Below are 14,456 nucleotides of genomic sequence, written 5' to 3' on the forward strand. Positions count from 1 at the left end.
AAGGCCCTGGCCACCTTCGTTAGCCCAAATGAAGGGCATATTTTAAAGAACGAAGATGTAAGAAAAATCGGGACATGTTGAAAGAGAGAAATAAATTTGGGGAGTACTAGCATCCTAATAATATTAACGCATCCGATTAAAGAAAGAACGAGAAATTTCCATTTATCTATCATAGTTTTAGTCCCCAAATCCAAAAAATTAAGTTTAAAAAGAAATTTAGGGTTTCTAGTGATATTAATCCCGAGATACACAAGGTGTTCAGTGGAAAGTCTGAGGGTAGATTGCCGAGAAAGCCAGCGTCGAGACCATGAGAGAAGGGCATGAACAAACTTTTTCCCCAGTTAACACTAAAAGATCTAAAAACATCCCTGTTTCCCGTTTTTGATATAATAAACAGCTTTTGGCAGCTTTCTGGGTTTAGAGACAAGATTATATCACCTGCGTACAGACCAATGGTACAATGAGATGTGCCGCAACTTATACCAGTGATTTGGGGACTGGCTCTAATAGAAATGGCCAGAGGCTCGAGAGTCAGCGCAAAGAGCATTGGGGAGAGGCAGCAACCCTGCCTGGGGGAGACCTGTCATGATTAGTCAAAATGGAGGATTTGGGGCAAGAATAGTAGCAAACATGTACTTCCATTCAATTTGATCAAATGCCTGTTGGGCGTCCAGGGAGATAACTGCCAAGTAAGGCAACTTAGTAGAGTAAATTATATCTATCTGGAATAAACTCTGTTTCAGTACTGTTGGAATTACTGTTGGTAAATATGTTAATTAACCTCAGTTCTGGTCAAAACTACTAAATATTTAAATATTTTTAGAATTGTAATATTTTAAATGCCAATTTTTTAAGCTCTGTCACCGACGCCAACAAAATGAAACAGAAAACCAACCATGCACCCTCAATATGCATTTGGTTTTCTGAGTTTTTTTTTTTAGGGAAAATGAAAACTAGTATTACTGAAACATTTAGAATTTTTTTCATACTTGCTTTATGACGAGCATTTCATTCATAGGCCTATAGTGGGTAAATGGTGTCATGAGGTGGTCAACATTAGAAACTAATTTGACCTCTTCCCTACAGACCAGAATGCATCTTTTTATACTGTAATGGCTGTGCGATCAAAAAATGTGGTTATAATGGAAGTCAATGGGGAAATTTCATCCACCAACAGTATGAAAAGGAGAAAAAGTTCAAATCTGATGGTGCATAAAAACTAATAATGCATCAAAGTCAATGTTGTACTTATCTCATCTTATGTACATTATGCATGATGCTGCACAAATAGTTTTATTACTTTGTGAAAGCCTTAAAACTTACAATAACACACAACATTTTTCACTTTTATTTCATTTATTATTTGTAGGAAAAGATTAAAAATAATGTAATAAAATCAGTTAGAATTAAACAGCTCTGACTCACTTAAAACTGGTTTACAGCTAATTCCTGTTCTGCATCACATAAAAGACAAAATCATATAACAAAACGGAACAAACAAAAGATCCACTACCACAGAAATTACTACGTACTTTGTTGTATCAATTCAAAGATTTCATTAGATGATCACAAAGTAACGATGGGATTGTCCTTTGCCAGTGGTTATTTCTCTGTGTTTTTTGAATGTTTTTTTTTTTTTTATTATTATTCCAGAGGAATTATACAATTGCTTGTCCTATATTATGTTTTTGGCATGCAGTGTTTTGTGTCACCATGTTTTTCACTTTAACACTCAGTGTGTATACTGGTGTTAGAAGACTTTGCTGCTGGGTGTAAAATACAGAGTGGCAAGTGCGTTATCACTATTAAGGTAAGCTGCTTCCATGTGGTATAGCGTAATAGGAGTATGACTATAAAAGTATTGGTTCTTTCTTTGTCAGACCTGGGCCCCGTTTCCCAGAGCCTTCGTAGCGCTACGTGCATCGTAAGTTGTATTTCAAGGTCTCCCTTAAGGTTGTCCCAACTCTGGGAAACAGCCCGTAACCTTAAACCATTAATCAAACCACTAAATAAATGCAGTCAATCAGACAACGTAAAAACTCATTTTATATTTCACTATTATAAAAATATCGGGTTTTTATTGTGTTGTGTACTTTCAGTAGTGAGTGACAGGTAAACACACACAAAGGGCAACCATTTATTGCATACTGCAGTTAGAAACTGACAATAATTAGCTGATAATTAACCTGATCAGCCACAAAGTAATTGATACACAAATTATTAAACCATTAACCAACCAACATTATTAGACCAACTGTATGATTAGAATTGTATAGATTGCAGTGTCCATTGCCAATTCCTTTCTATTTAAAGTCTGACCTTTGCTAATTCAAATTTTCTTTCTTTGTAAGACCTGTAATCGGCAGTATACAAAAACATTTTTGGAAAATTGAATTGTACATTCATAATAAATCACTGCCAATGAAATCTTTTACATTTTCTTCAAAAGTGCTCCGGGTCACTCTTAGCCTCAGTCTTATCAAGTTTATATACCAGAGGAAGCGCAATCTCTTGTGATGGTAGGCAGATGTAAACAAAACAGAGGCTGACTTCATGCAACAGTTTGCTGTAGTAATGCTTAGCAGTGAGAAAAAAAAAACAAAAGAAGAAACCTGAAGAAGTCTGGATGATGTTTGGGGATGTTTGCTGATATAAACATCCAGAGTTGCAAAGTCGGACAGATGAATGTAAAACTGTGACAGAATAAGCTGATATGTATTCACTCGACTGGAGAAATGTGCCCACATTAAGAACTTACACGGACATAAATCTGCAAGCCAAACTGCTGCTGCTAGCATTACTAACATTAGCCACATTGTGTGTCAGGCTGGCAGCTAACATTAGCTCTGGGTCCTTTACCCGCAGACACTGTGACCCTCTGGTCTGAAAAGGTGTTTAGTGAGTTGTTGTCATGTTTTGTACAGCAATGTGTGAGGCTTGTATTGCACAGCGCAAAATAACGCGCATTTCAGCGGCATTTAAAGTACGATTTTGCGATTGTAGACTGTGATTAACGTCTTCAAATGGCTCTTAATAAACACAGTATTTTTTTCGGACAGTGTTTAACATTATAAATCAATAAATTCTACTACATTTTAGCAGCTTTCTGAGTGTTTTCTTAGTGTTAGACCAGTCGATTAGTCTAAATTCAATTTTGCCTTAATCGACAGGGAAATTAGTCACCAGGAACATCCCTAATGGTGACTAGGGATGTAACAATACATTCAACTCACGATTCGATACAATTTCTGATACTGGCTTAATGATACAATTTTTTTTTTTCACATAATGAGATTGCAGACAAATTATGACTAAAAAATATTCCTGTAATTATTTGTCAAACAAAAAACACAACATTTCTGAGGTAGGGTGTAGCTGCAAAACACAAACTATGCGATGAATGTATATTTAATAGGGCCGTCAAAGTTAACGCGTTAATGCTTTAATGTGAATTCCTTTTTTGACAACACAATTTTTTTTTTAAACTTTATTTTTATTATTTTCTTTTAAACAAAAACAGAACTTAAAACAGACAGGGTCATCACAGGTGTAGAGAAATGCTAAACATACAGAATGAGGATTGAATGAACCCGGGTTACATTCATTGTCGAAAAAGTCCTTTATGTCCATGAGTGTTATTTGAGGTCCAAAAAGTTTTTATGATCCTTGGCTCCATTTAATGCTAGTCCTCAGTGTTTCCTTCAAAGTGAGATGTCTCCCATTCTTTCTTAACTTAAAAGTCTGCTCTGTTTGTGCATAGGAAAAATACATTACATTGTTTCTCCAACCAAACATGTATAAAGAAATCACTACAGTTTCAAATAGGACTTCCATTTTTTTCAGGGAAAAGGTCAATCGTTCCATAGTATAAATGTCATTAACTATTTCTATCCACTCAAAGGTTTTAGGAGGTTCTATGCTCAACCATTTTCTGGTTATTGCTTTTCTTTACTACGTTATATGTTTTTGAAAGTTGTTGAAAGGTATCTAAGCCTCTATTGTAGGATATCATACAGTATGAGGTCATGCCTGCATTTGTCCAGAGTTTAAATCTGTTTTCAAATTTAGCCGGTGTGAATTCTGTGTCATACGCCACCCAGTGTAATATTTGTGCATTCCTCTCAAAGTTCAGGTCTTTAAATTCTTTATGCCAAATGTTTAAGGGGACTGCAGTCCATTTAGATAATTTTGTCTAAATATTTCTTCTGAAGGGATTTTTCCCCAAATATAGATTGAAGAGGTATGTTTGTTTGAGTTTGTTCTATGTCTTTCCGTTGCGCATCATATGTAGGATCACACAGAAAACGTAACTGTGCTGCTTTGTAATAATCTTCTAAGCAGGCTGAAGCCCTTCCTCCTCTGTCCTTGGGCAATTGTAATGTTTGAAATCGAATCCTGGGTCTTTGCTTTCCCCAAATGAAGGTTGAAATCATTCTGTTCCACTCACTGAATTGCTTGGGAGGGACATCAACAGGCAATGACTGAAAAAGGTAGAGCAGCCTGGGTAATATATTCATCTTTATAACGTCTATTCGATTATACGTGTTCATTGGTAATAATGACCAGCGATTTAAATCGGCCTTAATATCCACTGTTATATGAGTATAGTTATGTTCATAGATGGCAGTTAGATCTCTAGGTATTTGTACTCCCAGGTATTTAATTATGTCACCCTTCCATTTAAAATGACATAATCTGTAAACTTTTTCTTGTGGTTCATAGTAAAAAGTTTGGGTTTTCTGTAAGTTCAATTTGTACCCGGAGTATGAACCAAATACTTTAAGAAGAGATAGTAATTTAGGCAAGCTTTCATTAGGGTTGGTAAGCGTCACAAGAATGTCATCTGCGTACAGACAGGTCTTGTGTTGTGTATCTCCAAACAATATGCCTGTTACGTCATTATCTTCTCTGATTTCCTGTGCTAGTGGCTCAATAAAGAGGGCGAAAAGTGTAGGACTGAGGGGGCATCCCTGACGACATCCCCTCTCAAGAGACGCTGTTTTAGATAAATTCCCATTTATTTTAATTCTGGCTGTGGGAGAGCAATGAAGGTAAAGATTTCAGGCATCCAACTACCTGGCTGTTAAAACCAAATCGTCTAAGAACCAAGTATAAATATTCCCATCGAACAGAATCAAAAGCTTTCTCGGCAATAGATTCTCTATCCACTGTTTCTCATATACTCAATGAGGTGGAAGCCCGCCTCACATTGTCCTGGGTCTGCCTGTTTTTTACAAAACCAGTTTGGTCTGTATCTGTCAAATCCAGGATTATATTTTCCTCCATATTTAAAACAGATATGGGTCTGTAAGAACTAGACTTATCTTTACCCGTGTTAGGAATGACTAAAATTACTGCTTGTGTCCAGGACGATGGAGTCTCCCCCCCTCGAAGAACATAATTAAAACATTCCTTAAGAACTGGTATTATAATCTCTCTAAAGGTTTAATACCATTCCAATGGGTGTTTATTCTCCAAAGACTTTAAGTTTTCAGTCAAATCCTTGTTTCTCTTTTTCTTTCTTCTTCTGAGCTGACCACATGATAAGTTTACCTCTTATAACAGCTTTTGCAGCGTCCCACAGTGTACTGGGAGACACTGTGCCATTGTCATTATGGGTCATGTATTCTTGAAATTCTCCCTTTTTGTATTTCTGACATTGAGGATCATTCAAAAGATTAGTGTTAAATCTCCATAATGTGTCTTTGGGCTTGCTGTCAAAATGCAGTGTTAAATATACCCCTGCATGATCAGAGATGCCCCTTACCCCAATGTTACATTTGGTAATCCTGTGGTGATCTGAATTAAACATAAAAAAATAATCAATTCTTGAATATACAGAATGAGCATGAGAAAAAAAAAGTAAAGCATCTATCAAGTGGGTGTAGCTCCCTCCACACATCTAGCATACCAATTATTTAAGCAATGTTTTGATGTCTACTGCTTCAGGTCTTATTATTTTTTTGTTTTGTTTTTTGTTGCACCTGTCCATGGAGGGATAAAGTTGGATATTCCAGTCTCCCCCACATACCAACACACCTGACACTATATCACACACCAGATATAAGATTAAAAACTTTTTTGATCAGCTGTTTATTATTTCCTGGTGGTCTATAAACATTCAATAATGTAACTTGTTTGTGGTCAATTAAACCTTTGACCATTAAGTAGTGCCCTTCTTTATCGTTGATCTGTGAGGAGAGCTGGAAGTTTACCTTGTTTGAAATTAGTATCGCTACAGTGCAGTGCGCTATTAGAAGCTTCATTTGACTTAACTATTGAAGTTTTTAGTGCGTTTTGGCCTTAATGTTAAATTGAGCAGGTCAGTATGCTCATCTGTGCCTGATGGACTTGGGTTTGTCATGTAATTATTTGAGCATGTATTTTCATGCCAAATGCAGTGCCTCTGAGGGTTTCTCGGCATATTTGTCATTTAGGTTAATGTATTTGATTTAATAAAGTTACATTTGAATTACACTTTAAACACTTGAAAAATATCCCTTTAACCCTTGAGGCAGCCTTAAAAAAAACTATACACTTTTTTCCGAAAGGCCAAAACACACTGCAGGCTTCAGAATAATGCAGTGAAGTGACAAACATTTCATAGAGTAGCCGAGCATCTGTCTGTTTCAGACAGATATTTTAATCAGATAACTGTTCAGTACCATCAGGATTTATCATCAAACAAGTTTTCTATCAGTCGGCACTTCACACACGATCCCCCTCCCTCCCTCCTCTCTGCTGTCCCTCTCTAGATCTTCGTAGCTTTTTTGCTTTGGGAGTGGGGCACCTGGGCTGGAATGAGCGTGGTCCATCTGTCCTTGCAGGACCCTCTCGTCAAAGGACCCCATTACCATGACTACAGAGCATTTGGACCTGAAAGGCTACAGATGACATTTAGCAGGGCTGTACACTTACTTTTTTAGGTGGTAGCACTGGTGCTAGCAAGTTAAAAATTTTAATAGCACAAAGAAAAATTTAGTAGCACACACAGTTGGACAGTTAGTTAACGTGTTTATTGGCTAAATTCGATACTGATCAAATGTTAACCCCCTGGCTTCGTCTTAATTTCCATCCTAATTGGTTGTTAAGGACAAAAATGTCCACCTCCATAAAAACTACATTAAAAAAAGTACAGATTCATATTTTTTCTACTTTTTTCTGCATAAATCTCTCAAACAACTTCAGTCCTGCCCCCAAAACTAAACATTCAATCATTTTGAGAAGTTTAACCCTTTAAATGCCTGTTTGATTACTCGATATCACTGTTATTATTCATGAAAAAAAGCAAAGAAATTTAGATATTTTCCATACAACAAATGTTGGGTGGCTGGGGCATTTTTTTTTTTTATCAGTCTTGGATATGTCAAGGATTAACCAAAATATTGACTTTGATGCATTTATACTTTTTGTGTAGCATCAGATTTAGACGTTAAGGACAATTAACTCCCATTCAAACCATATTTTTTTATCTCAAAGTTGCTGATTATAATCATGCATTCTGTAATGTTAGGGTTTCATCTTTGAGAAAAATAGTAAAATTAGTCATTTTTACTGTTCAACACTAAAATCTGCCATTTACTCATCATAGGCCTATGCATACAAATCTTGTTATTTCTTAGTGATAAAATACTGCAGTAACACTATTTCCACTTTTTTTCCACGTTTCCACTGAAATTATTTTTAAATCAGCAGCAGATCTTTCAATTCTTATTTATTTTACGTACTTGAACATTCAAATTGAACACTCAAAACAGAACAATATGTTACAAAAAAACTTGACTTGAGGCGAGGTGAGCATCTCTACAGGCGATGTGTCGCTTTGTAATACTGTGTTTATAAACGTTGTCACGTTTAAAGATTGTACTCCCTGTGATGTATGGCGTATTCCCTGCCATCAGTTCACCTGCCGCCACACAATATTTACAAAACAGTGCTTTTTTGGTTTGTTTACCCGGAAATGTAGTTCTTTTGTATTCGGATTGAGAAGGACCGTACACACTTAGAACTACAACTCCCGTGAAGCATTGCTACAACAACTGACGTATAGGACAAGAGACAGCCTATAGCAGGGGTGTCAAACTCAAACACAGAAAGGGCCAAAATTTAAAACACAGTCTAAGTCGCGGGCCAAACAGGATTAACATTTATTGAACTGTCTAAAACTGACTATGTTTTACTCAGAAATATGAATTTGAACAGCCAGACTGCAACAACTTTTTCCTCAATAAAATAAATAAGATTTAAAATATTTTTTTTCTTCAACAATAACAAAAGAAAACGAGAATATTTCAGCTCAGAATATTTCAGCTCACATATCCAGGTGGGGGTTACATTTGAAAATGCTTGCTTTTTGTCTGCACACAAGATATCGCACACTTTAATCATGCAAACCCTCAATGGCACTGCATTTGGCATAAAAATATGCTCATATAATAATATTACAAACCCATCAGCCCATCAGGTACAGATGAACATATTGACCTGCTCAATTTAACATTAAGGCCAAAACGCACTGAGAACTTCAACAGAAAAGTCAACTGTAGCTTCTATGGTGCACTGCAGGCTTCAGATTTAAAATGTAACACCACAGAACCAGCAGTATTTTAGGAAAAGGTTAAACTGCACACTGACACACACTGAGGAGATGAAGAGGAGAGACAGAGTCTGGACTCTTCATCATGACTTACAATAACGCAGCAATTAAGTATTTAAAAGTAGACAGATCAGACTTGGAGTAAAAAAAAAATCACGCACCACATAAGTGTACATTAATATTATGATTCATGATCATAAAAAGTTTTTTATATCAAGTCGACACATCTATCCATATTGACTCTCTCTCTCTCTCTCTCTCTCTCTGCTGTGGGTCAGTCTTATTTTTATTTTTACCTGGTTTCAGGTGGAGCTGCAGTTCATCTCCCTCCTCATATACTTGTGTTTCTTTGCACTGAGTCAGTTGCCTAAACAGACAAACCTGTTTACATTGTCGTTTGACAGAAGCTCGCGTCTTCGCGACTGCGAGCTGATTTATTTCTCGAGTTGCGCGGCAGCTGACGCAGTGCATTGTGGGACTTGTAGTATGAGTGGTGGGAGTGCTATTTACCGATGGGCCATTCATAACAGACACGTGAAATTATCTCGCGGGCCATAAGTGGCCTATAGCCTTGTTTTCCCTACTATTGTTTTTTAGACATGATACCAGCGCAACTCCTTCACACTTGTGCGAGTGGACACGTATTTCTCTTCGCACAGAATGATTTTTAGTAGCAAATGCGATGAAAATTGTCGCACTGTACAGCCCTGTTTAGGCTAAAAACATGGCGTAAATGGCATGAGTGGAATTTCATTTTTGGGTGAACTATCACTTTAATACACAGACACTTCTTCAGACCACTGCCTCTGCTCTCCTGCACAGACAGGAGCTCAGTCTCACAACACACGCTAGCTTGAGGGCAAAGATGGAGGGTCAGAGATGCTGAGGTCGAGATATATTCCAAGCACACTGTCTTGGACGAGAGTGATGCAGCGTGGCCCGGTGTGTTTTAGCCTTTAGTGATAATGGCCATAGAATGGTCAGAAAACTTCATAGAATGTAGTCTCCATCAAGACATGGTGAAATTATGAGTGAGTATTAAAGGACAACTTTGGAAATTTTCAACCTTGGCCTTGATTGAGACAGCTCATTTTGAAATTGGTCCAGTATTGAGGAAGGCAGATGCAGCTGGCAGCTGCGAAATAAGTACAACAGTATACACTGGACAAATGTGTCCCGTACAAGTTCTTGCATTGAAAGTGCTTTTTTTCACCACAGACCCGCTCAGATTGCCAGTTTTATCTCTGTCAACAGCATGCGAAGCGTCTGTCTTACCCTTCACTTGCTCCGGGCTGTGTGTGACAAAATCTCACGGGATCTTTGCTTGTTACTGGAAGAAAACAGAGGAGCCATGACTTGTAAAAGTCAGTTGGTTGTCCCATAGTACAGGTGAGAGTTTACTAGGCCGATTGAAGTGTCATGGCTAAATATTTACCTGATTTGGAGAATGTAGATGAGACCTTTGATTTCAGTGGCTGCCAGTACTTATTTGAGCCCGAGTATACGGATGAGGAGTTTGAGTTCCTACAAACAAAGAGCGGATGAGGATAGAGAGAGAGGGGCAACGGGCAGATGAGGGTGAAGCAGCTGCTGCATGTCTGTGAATCTGTGAAGACCGGTTGTGCTCCTGTGAATGCTGTGACTCTATGCCCACAGAGGAAGAATGTCTGTGTTGTAACGAGTGGGACCTGTTGCCCAGTATTTATGGTCTTGATGTGTCCAGGGATGATAGAGAAATTACCCAACGCTGTGTAACCACTGTGGTGGGAAAATTATTCACCAAACTGGTCACTGTTGTTCCTCTTAGTTATTTCTCATGTTCTGTCAGGCACTAACTGGTTACTGGTCCTTGAACACACAGCTGTTTTCCCTTTGGAAGAACAACTTCTGATAACACAGTCACATCCCGACTCTCCCGATAAGCAGTTCAGGTCCATCCTGACCCAACCTCCTTCATCTCCTAACCCTGTAAGACAGATTTACATTCTTGACTTGATTATCAGTTCCTTTTACACTTTGAGTGTGACTGTGTACTGATCCTTTGCAAAGCTCGATTAAAACACCACAAAGACAATCTTGGTCATGGGGTCATGGTCTTAATTTTCAGATTTTCAATTTACAATTTGGTGTCAGAAGTGGGATCGCTTGTGTGAGGGTTTCTGCAGGGTCGACGGTGGTAGTGCACACCCTGAGGAGATATTCCCTTCAACCACAACCTCTCCACAAAGACGGGTGAGAAGGAGGGCCTTAGACCCGAGACCAGACTCACTCAGCGCTGCGATTCAACAATTCTGATTGGTGAGAATCTGAAAATTTATTTAATTGATTTTTAGAAAAATAAAAAAGGGGGAAAAATCAGGTTACTAAAGATGTCAAGATATAAGAGTTGAGATGGGAAAGAGTCCCGACAGTTTTTAACCAAGGTTTAGTAGAAACCTGGAGGTGCACTGACGAGTCCAACTTAAAAGAGTTTACTAAGACCACAATACTGTATGGGAAAAATTATCACTGGTTAATTGTCGTATTGTGCAAAGTAAGACTCAGTGTTTACTAAAACCACAATAGTGTATGGAAAAATCATTACTGGGTAATAATTATATTGTGTGAAGTAAGACTCTAAAAAAAAGGGGTGAGAGAATTTAATAAGAAACAGCAATGCATTGAAATCAGTTATATTATTTTGAGCATACTAATATTGATCAGTTCTGATACTTTTGTATTGGATCGTGGAAATAAGTTGAGGACACAACTATCTTCTAATTTTTTGTCGTTATTCTTCAGTTTACCAAAAATGGGTATTTGTAACAGCAAAAATCAAACCAAAAAATAAATAAATAAATAAACAGGATAATGTGGATTTGTCTGCTCCAAACATAAATTACATGAACGTGAACTATGGTGATTCATTTGTTAAACAGATACATTTTTGGGTGACTGAATGTAACTTTTTGAGCACAGAAGCAATTGACTCCATGTCTTTCCCTATTTGTCTCAGAGATCATCCAGCATCATGAAGTGTTTTAATGTGTACTCTTTGATTTTCACTGCAGTCTCAACGTTTTACCATTGTGAACAGGAATGAGGAATTTCAAACTGAATTCACCTTTTTGTACCCAAATTTGAGCTGGCTCACTGGGCTTCTCTGAGAAGTCAGAAATTAATCAAGCATAGCATTCAACCACTAAAACATTTTTTTCTGTTCAGGAATACAAGTAAATAACTATAATTTGACATCTTAATCAAGAAATAATAATGTGCTTTACTATGTTTTCTGGGTTTTTTTTTTTGTAAACAGTAGATTTGAAAATTCATGGATAACAATAATAATTACATTTTAGCATTAGAAATATTTTGGTTAAATTCCCTCTACATACTGGTGTATTAACCATTACAGAAACATAAAAAAATGATTTGGGTATTTCCCAATGCTGTTAATTTAGGATACCTGTGGCATAAACCTTACATTCCATCCTTACCAGAACCTGTTTGCCATACATTTAAAATATTTTCACACTGCCACTCTAAAAACAAATCCAGCCCCCACACTGGGGTACATTAGGTTTGAGGAGGCAGAAGATAATCCTCTGAATTATTTTTTATATTTGAATTCAATTTTAATTCAGAGGATGTTCTTGCCCTACTTGATTTTTGTTACTGTGCATTTTTATATATTGATACTGACATTCTAATATTCCATCATATACAATGATAGAAATACTCATACTGATAACTGCATACTCATATCAATTATATTGTATACAAATATATGACCTTTTTTCTTTAATTTCAGGCCGTCAAGTGATGGGCACAGAGCAATGAACCAACCTGAAGTTTCTGGTCCGGCTGAGGAAAAATCTGTCACAAACTGACACAACCCGCTAATCCCTACCCGACTCATAGCTCACACAGCACACTAAGTCCTGTTACTTTTTGACACACCTCCTAAATAACATACACATTAAACAATCTATGAAATTTGATAATCATATATTGTAAAATTGTATATATTGTAAAATCTCCCTGTGTTGTGAGTGTTTGTTTGAAAATACCCCTCTGTTGTGATTGGCTGTCATGAAGAACATCTGTGCTGTGATTAGCTGTTGCAAAATCCCCCTTTATTCAGATTGGCTGTTTGAAAATAACCTTGTATTGTGATTGGATGTCATGAAAAACATCTGTGCTGTGATTGGCTATTGTAAAATCACCCTGTATTGTGATTGGCTGTTGTAAAATCCCCCTGTAATGTTTTTGGCTGTTGAGAAGTACCTCTTCATTCTGATTGGTTGCTGGAAAATCCCCTGCATTGTGATTGGCTGTTGCAAAATCCCCCTGTATTCTGATTGGCCGTTGCAAAAAACCCCTGCATTCTGATTGGTTGTTTGAAAATGACCCCGTATTGTGATTGGCTGTCGTGAAAAACATCTGTGCTGTGATTGGCTATTGTAAAATCCCACTGTAATGTGATTGGGTGTTGAGAAATACCTCTTTATTCTGATTGGTTGCTGGAAAATCCCCCTGTATTGTGATTGGCTGTTGTAAAATCCCACTGTAATGTGATTGGCTGTTGAGAAGTACCTCTTTATTCTGATTGGTTACTGGAAAATCCCCCTGTATTGTGATTGGCTGTTGCAAAATCCCACTGTAATGTGATTGGCTGTTGAGAAATATCTCTTTATTCTGATTGGTTGCTAGAAAATCCCCCTATATTCTGATTGGTTGTTTGAAAATAACCCTGTATTGTGATTGGCTGTCATGAAAAACATCCGTGCTGTGATTGGCTGTTTTAAAATCCCCCTGCATTGTGATTGGCTGTTGTAAAATTCCCCTGTATTCTGATTGGCTATTGTAAAATCCCCCTGTATTGTGATTGGCTGTTGTAAAATCCCCCTGCATTCTGATTGGCTGTTGGAAAATCACCCTGTGCTGTGATAGGATGTTGTAAAATCCCACTGCATTGTGATTGGCTGTTGTAAAATTCCCCTGTATTCTGATTGGCTGTTTGAAAATCACCCTGTTTTGTGATTGTCTGTTGTAAAATCCTCCTGTATTCTGATTGGCTATTGGAAAAAACCCCTCTATTCTGATTGGCTGTTGTAAAATCACTCTGTAATGTGATTGGCTGTTGAGAAATACCTCTTTATTCTGATTGGTTACTGGAAAATCCCCCTGTATTCTGATTGGCTGTTTGAAAATCCCTCTGTATTCTGATTGGCTGTTGCAAAATCCCCCTGCATTCTGATTGGCTGTTTGAAAATCCCACTGTAATGTGATTGGTTGTTGTAAAATCCCCCTGCATTGTGATTGGTTGTTGGAAAATCCCACTGCACTGTGATTGGTTGTTGTAAAATCCCCCTGCATTGTGATTGGCTGTTGGAAAATCCCACTGCACTGTGATTGGCTGTTGGAAAATCCCACTTTAATGTGATTAGCTGTTGAGAAGTACCTCTTTATTCTGATTGGTTGCTGGAAAATCCCCCTGTATTCTAATTGGCTGTTGGAAAATCCCCCTGTATTGTAACTGGCTGTTGTAAAATGCCCCTATATTCTGATTGGCTGTTGGCAAAAATCCCCTGCATTCTGATTGGTTGTTTGAAAATGACCCCATATTGTGACTGGATGTCATGAAAAACATCTGTGCTGTGATTCGATATTGTAAAATCCCCCTGCATTCTGATTGGCTGTTGGAAAATCACCCTTTGTTGTGATTGGCTGTTGTAAAATCCCACTGCATTGTGATTGGCTGTTGTAAAATTCCCCTGTATTCTGATTGGCTGTTTGAAAATCACCCTGTTTTGTGATTGGCTGTTGTAAAATCCCCATGTATTCTGATTGGCAATTGGAAAATCCCCCTGTATTCTGA

Source organism: Lutjanus erythropterus, chromosome 14, assembly GCF_056507025.1.
Source record: "Lutjanus erythropterus isolate fLutEry1 chromosome 14, fLutEry1.hap2, whole genome shotgun sequence".
NCBI lineage: Eukaryota > Metazoa > Chordata > Actinopteri > Lutjaniformes > Lutjanidae > Lutjanus > Lutjanus erythropterus.